Raw genomic sequence first — 6,825 nt, 5'->3', positions numbered from 1 at the left:
GCTCAGCGTGGGGTCCAAGACGGGCACGCAAGGACACGCCAGATGCGTGGACGTAATCTAGATTAAAGTAGGGATTACAATGGTTTGGCCGGCTGTAAATTGAGCTCATGCACTTTCTCTAAACTTGATTCTCCTTTGTGGCCTCACTTTTTCCGTCCGCTGTGGAATCGACCGGCCATATGGTGTCAAATTTCATCGGCTATAGCACCACTGAGATTAAGCGCGGAATTCGTAATTTGAAGCGTGTGTGCCGAAACATATGGCTCAGACGACAGCAATCGGAGTGAGCCCGGACCAGCGCATATATGATGGATTATGCAGATTAGCGTGATTGTCTGTCTGTTTCCGCAGTGGGTAAAGGGACAGTGGTGCCATAAGGCACAGTGTGTGCGACACATTCAATCACGGCACCAGATAGATAGATAGATAGATAGATAGATAGATAGATTTAAAACAGGTGGATGAATGGATGGATGGATAAATTTAAAACAGATAAACAGATTTAAAACAGATAGATAGATAGATAGATTTAAAGCAGATAGATAGGTGGATGGATGGATGATAGATAGATAGATAGATAGATAGATAGATAGAAAAACAATCGCGACCCTCCTCACCACTTTTTCTTGTTTACTGCTTTGTTGTTCACATTGTTTCATCCTTTTATTTGTGTTTCTGCTCTGCATCCTTGCTGAGCCGACATGCTCAAACATAAACTCACATCCTGGTGCAGACAAAAGTTATTTCAGGAAAACACAAACCGAAGACAGTCCACGGAGACAAATGGCGAGAGCAAAAAAACAGTCCCAGGAGAAAAAGAAGATGAAGAAGAAGACAGAGGAGGAGGAGGAGGAGGAATCAAAAAGTGAGGCTGAGGCCTTTGGCTGAAGCGAGGCTGGTTGGTGAGCAGTGAGTTGGTGACGGTCAGGTGAGTTGGGCCTCAATCAGAGCAGGTGAGTAATTGAGGCAGAACAGAAAAAACGGACCAGCACAAGAGATTCCTGACATTAACTTCTGTTTTTTTGGACCACTGCTCGTTTTTCTTGCCTCGCTGAAAGTTTGAACATGTCAACAGATCGATCAAAAGTTTCGCAAAAGCGTTTCATGCGTCCTCTCTCCCCGCACGCACGGATCCCGACGCACTCTCGCACACACCCACACGTGCTGGAGACTGAGGTTTTTTAGTGGGAGGGTTTGGTTTTTTTTTTTTCCTTTCTCTTTTTCTTTTTCCTCCGCGCTCATTGAGAGTCAGGCAGCGGAAGGGGTCGGCGCATGCCTCCATTGTTCCGACAGCGTGGGCGTCGGGGAGCCCTCGGAGACTGCAGCCGCGATTAAGGATTCTGCGCAAAATAAAAAACTTTACTTGCAAATGTGCATCTGTTGCTGCCGGTTGGAGGGAGGACGGAGGCGCGGAGAGGGCCACTCGGGCAGATTGCCGCATGTTTTAATGGATGAGGCTGACGCAACTTCAACACCACACCGCCTCACACGCAACATCTCGCATGGGCAACTCTTCACCCAGGCTGGTAGCGGCTCTCTGCAGGTCCAGGAGACGCTATTAATATCCTAACGATTGTTAGTCTGTCAATGAGTGTCAAACAAATATCCTCCAGATGATAAATGCGCGCAAACGTTATGCAATTAAGCAAAGAATGAAGCGCGATAAACGCCAGAGAGGAATATTAAGTCTTACATTACTACAAAAATCCATCACCCCACTGTAAGTGATGGAGCCGGAGGGAAGGTTTTAAAGAGCTGTCCCCAGAGTCCCCGGAATGAGTGATAGGAGTCGCTACATTATTGAGCATCAAACATCAAACCGTATTAAAAGAGAGGCTGGAGACAAGTCAGGGAGCTGTGTGTGTGCGTGTGTGTGTGTGTGTGTGTGTGTGTAAGTGTGTGTGCGTGCAAGCAATTGGCAGACCTGTGCTGAGTCATCTCCACCGGGCAAAGGAAAGTTTTGTAGTGATTCACAGTTCCAGCACAAATGCAGACGAGGTTAAAAAGGAGCTTGTCACTAAATGTCAGACTCTTCACTTTGACGCCAGACTGGCGGCAGCTCGCGAATCTTCAGAGTAAATAGGCAGCAGATGCCAACAGATAGAGAAGAACGCTTTGCCGTTTTCACCTCTTGACTTTCCCCCGTACAATAGTTGTTTTCTTGGGGGGGAGGTGGGGGTTGCGACAGTCGTTAAATCACGACTTGGCAGATTTTATTTTTAAACCACCGTCCCCCGTCTTGCTGCGTGGTGTTTCGATCTCCTCAGCGGCCGACTAATGGCTGCTGATGCAACAGTTGGTCGTCGCTGAAGTACGACATCGCTTCTCAGTTTCTTGCAAGGATCATTAATGAAACAAAAACTGTTGATTGCTGCCGTGACAAACGCCTTGCATCAGCCAAGTCACGGCCTAATTGTGATCCGTTTGTCCCAGTGGAGCCACATTGCTAATTTGATAAACAAACTAATCAGAATCAGTGGTCGCCAATCACTCTTGGTTTTATTTTATTTTTTACGGCAGCGCTCCATCATGTTAAATGGTGCCTAAATGAAAACATCTTTCAATTATAACGAGGTTGCAAACTCCTCAGAAAGAAAACACTTTAAAAATCAGAAACTCACTCACTGTCATCCCAGATTTATACAGCAGTGAGAGCTACCTCAGCTGAGGGACATTTTACTGGAAATCACTCCCATCCCGGGGCGACCACGTGCCTTTAGAACATCGTCTTCTAATTGCGTGTAAGAGTGTGCAGGGATTTTTGGCTCATGCAAAGCCCTGAAGGGTATAGGTCACCTCCTTCCATTATATAGGAGGCAGGAAGCCCATCTGCCCTTAGAAAGAGCATGCATAATGCACAGTACACGTAGACCACTTGACTCTTCAACTACGCCCTTTCCAATTATTGTGTTTACATCGTCATAAAGCAACCGGGCCTGCATGAAAAAAAAATCGACTCGCACTTGCTGCTGATCTTATTTCTTATTACAGGCTGATCCTGTCACATGTCTTTGTTTGGGATGATCTACCGCCACGCCACCGCGCATTTGCCCTATGGGAGTGTCCTTTTGAATTCCTCCCGCGTTGCGCCAGCCGCGATCCCTAACTCCCAGCAGTTTACGTCAAGGTGGCTGCGCAAGATCTCCGATAAGACGTAGATCCAATTAAAGTGCACAGCCTGAGCGAATGAGGACAGAAACCCCTATGGAGGCCATATCGCACCATCTAGATGCGGAAGACCGTGGCTCAGACTGCAAATGTAGGATTTAATCAGCCGGATGAGTCTTCGAGGAGTCCTGGAGTGTCTTCTCTCCCCTAATTTAGGGGAATGAAATGTGAAAAGTGTAGGAGGGAGGAATCCCGGGCTGGAATCGGCAGCAACTGTGAGTGTGTCAGAATCAATTTACTGGAGAACATAGAACATGTTTTGTGGGCAAATTGGGAAAAGTGCCTTGTTGGGTTTCAGATTATTTAGGTAGAGCTGAGTTGGAATTAATTGAGGATGACGCACTTGCGGGAAAATGAGCACTCCACGTTCGAGGCGCAAGCAACACAGAAGGACCAGGAGACGGCAAACAGGATGATGAAAGACAAAAGAAGGACGGCTGAGAGAAAGAAGTCACTCTGCTTCACAACCCGAAGCAGAACAAGTGCTCTGCAGCTCCATAATGAGCTGAATTACGTGCTCTGTGTCAGAATCGGCCGTTCTTTTTGCGTCACCTTCTGCCGGCACGCCTAAAATAATCATCAAAATGTACATTCGCAGTATATTTATTCCATTGTTTCGTTTTAGCTCAGTGCAAGAAAAGACCGAGTTGCAAGCGCAGGAGACCACTGATCCAGGCAGAAGAATGGCAGGAGGAGGAGTAGCACAGTAGCATCATCGTTAGAAAGACTCGCGTAATTAATCACAGACAATGTGGTTTAAAAACATTGCCTCCCCACACTGAGAGGCTCAGAGAGGCGTCGTAGCGGACACGCCCCCGTACATACACTGCGACACCTTCAGCGGCGACTGTTCTTCTCCTCCCCCGTGACGGGTTGGACGGACAGGACGGTACGAATAATTACTGCGCAGGTAAAATATCGCACGCGTCTCCCGAGAAATGCAAGCGAGCCTTTTAACAAGTCAGTTAGCAGTGTGTGGGCAGGGTGACTCTGCCGGTGGAATAGAATGATGGAATATGTGGGGGCGCTGTTTTCTGTTTGTTTGTTTGTTTGTTTGTTTGTTATTCATTTCTTGATCTAGAAAGAGATCTCGGCTCGGTCGGTTGTCGTGTTTTCGTCGAACCCGCTGACTTTTGCCCGTGCATTCGCTGTCGAGTTGCGTAATGGGATCAGCTGCCGCCCATGGCGGCGGCCACTCTTCTGGGGGCTGCAAGGACGCGCTTTACATTTGACTAACATAAAAATGGCATTGTAAACAAGGACGCTGATGAACGCGGGGAAAGGGAGACAAGTGAAACCCTCCGACTCATAAATAGTTTTTCAGCAGCACGAGACCACAGAGGATGAGATGCCTGTCCTTCACTTTCTGAAAGCATTATTGAACTGACAGGGGATGTTTGACTTTCAGGAGGAAGAACAACCACTCATTCACACGGAGGTATTCCTTTGTGTCTTCATTCAAAAGAGGAAGCATAGGGGGGGAAAAAAAAAACTCCCAGCACCTGAACCCTCTCATTAAGCCTCTGCCCTCCTTCCTCCCCTCCCTCCCTCCCTGTCTTGGCGACCCGGGAACGCATCAGTTCTTCCTGGAAACGCCCCGCTGACTCAAACGCCTCAGCCGAGCAGCGGAGTTTCACGTGAGCAGGTGAGATGATCAGCGTGCAAACACTGTGAATCCTCGTAAACAAGCGTCCGTTTTGAACGACTGGAAGCGGTTTAGTGGTTATTGTTTTGGTCTAGCTTGCGCTACTCTCGTTTAGAAGTTGACTCTTAACCAAAGTGTGTCTGTGGAACAGGTCCACTGTGCTACTACCAGTGGGCTGGAGAGGTTTCAGCAGCTTGAATTTTTCATTGAATTTGAATTTTTCATTCAAAGCAGTACTACTAGCTAATACTATATTATCTAGCTAGCATTAGGTTTAGCTGTTGGGTGGAATTTTCTCGGCTGCCGCCAGGAAGTTGACGCGTGAACAGGAAGCTCATTGAATTCTTTGGGAAATCGGAACGTAAGGGATGAATGCCAATGCAGTTCACATCAATTTCTCTGCATTTTCCCTGCACGTGTGCGACTCTGGCATTTTCACCGCGCGCTGTCCTTCGTGCTGGCCCACGTGAGAGCGCTTCCTGATGAAAGTTTCTCTATTTTGGCTGCAGAATAAGGGCCTGAGCGTGGCCTGCCGATGACCCCCGGCACAGCAATCTGCACGTTGGCTGCGTCCCGCCAGCATCAGCAACGCCGCCATCTGGGTAAGCCCGCATGCACGCACGCACGCACGCACGCACAAACACACACACACACACACACCTGTGCTTTCTGGGAGCGTGCCACGGGAAAGCAGGCGAAAGGCTGGCGCGCCGAGGCAGAGGTGGAGGGAAACAGACAGGATGCAAGGCTGGAAATGCACGGGCGTGCGAGCACAGACTGCCTGCTACTTATCTGTAATTAGTTTTGCAGAGCGAAAGCTTTAATCAGCAGCTACTCTGACCCGAGTTCCTTTTTTTTTTTTAAGGAAACAAATGCTGTCGGCGTTGGTTCGTTTTGACCGTCCTCTGAAAAGACACATTCAAACTCTGCGCACGTTGGGTGTTTCTGCTAACCGAATGCGCTGCTGCGTAGGTGGAGTTGCTACCACTGCTCTGGGGGTAATCACTTGCACTGTTCCAGCAGCTGCGAAACAACAAAGGAACTTTGCTGGCTCATGACAAGCTGCTGCATCTATTCCCTGGCTCAGAGCCTATAGCTCACTATAGGATACATTTAAACATTTGCCCATCGATGGGTATTAGCTCAACTTTAACCTCCCTCTCTCTTCTGCTCTTGCTGCATTTTAGTGAATTCTGCACCTGCAAATGTAGCCAATGGAAAAATGAAGGAGGTTGGAACGAAACTGGGGAGTGGAAGAGGAGCGAAAACTTGAACTTGCTCTTAGGCAGCTACCTGTTGTGTTGTTGTCGTTGTCGTTGTTGTTGTGTTTGCTGTCGTTGTTGTGTATTATTGCCTTTTAATAATAGCCCACTTCACAAACAACTACAAACTAAATGTGTTGGCTTTGTCACACTTACACAGACCTTAGCATCCGAACCTGTCTGACCGAACTCTTCCCAGTGAAAACACTGTTTCCACCTTGAGAACCCTTCAGTGGCCTGCTTTGCTCTTCTTTCTTCAAAGATGCCTTGTTGAGATGCTAATCACCGAGCCACAATCACTCCTTCTCCTCTGAAGTGTCGCTCTGTCAGTGGCTTTGAAGGGAAGCTAGCAGCGCTTGCAAATGGATTTTTTTTTTTTTTTTTTTACTAAGTAATGATAAAAAAACGTTTGATCTCGACATTACAGCTACGTTGCAAGAAGATATAATATATTTATAAATAATGAACTACATTGAATCTGACTCTAATCGGGGTTAAATAAGGACTGGGGGAGAGAGAGGGAGATCAGACTCCTCTGTAAACAGCTCATTGATTGGCTTTAATTAGTGGGTCCCATTATCCAAATAGCGTAATTACAAAGGAGAATGATAATAAATAAACCCCTCTGGTTAGTATCTGTCTTTGGAAAGTTGCCGGTAGGAAAGATGGCAAGTGTTGCAATACTAGTTGAGCTCCATTCATAGATTTTTTTTTTTCTTTTTTTTTGTCTCCCACATTGGAAAAGGTCAA

At 47.2% G+C, this 6,825-nt stretch overlaps 1 long non-coding RNA gene across 1 annotated transcript in view; it reads left to right on the top strand.

Annotated features, from left to right (window-relative positions):
• The first annotated feature begins 4,641 nt into the window (after nt 1-4,641).
• LOC142883850 (uncharacterized) overlaps nt 4,642-6,825 on the top strand; it is a 6,180-nt gene continuing 3,996 nt past the window's right edge. The window contains exons 1-2 of the long non-coding RNA XR_012926089.1: nt 4,642-4,813; nt 5,323-5,415. This is a non-coding gene — a long non-coding RNA (uncharacterized LOC142883850). The remainder of the gene's footprint in view (nt 4,814-5,322; nt 5,416-6,825) is intronic.

This window comes from Nelusetta ayraudi, unplaced genomic scaffold (genome assembly GCF_046127955.1).
Source record: "Nelusetta ayraudi isolate G7.1 ecotype Tasmania unplaced genomic scaffold, CSIRO-AGI_Nayr_v1 ptg000009l, whole genome shotgun sequence".
Taxonomy (NCBI): domain Eukaryota; kingdom Metazoa; phylum Chordata; class Actinopteri; order Tetraodontiformes; family Monacanthidae; genus Nelusetta; species Nelusetta ayraudi.
Note: the sequence above shows the minus strand (reverse complement) of the source record. Positions and strands in the feature narration are given on the sequence as shown.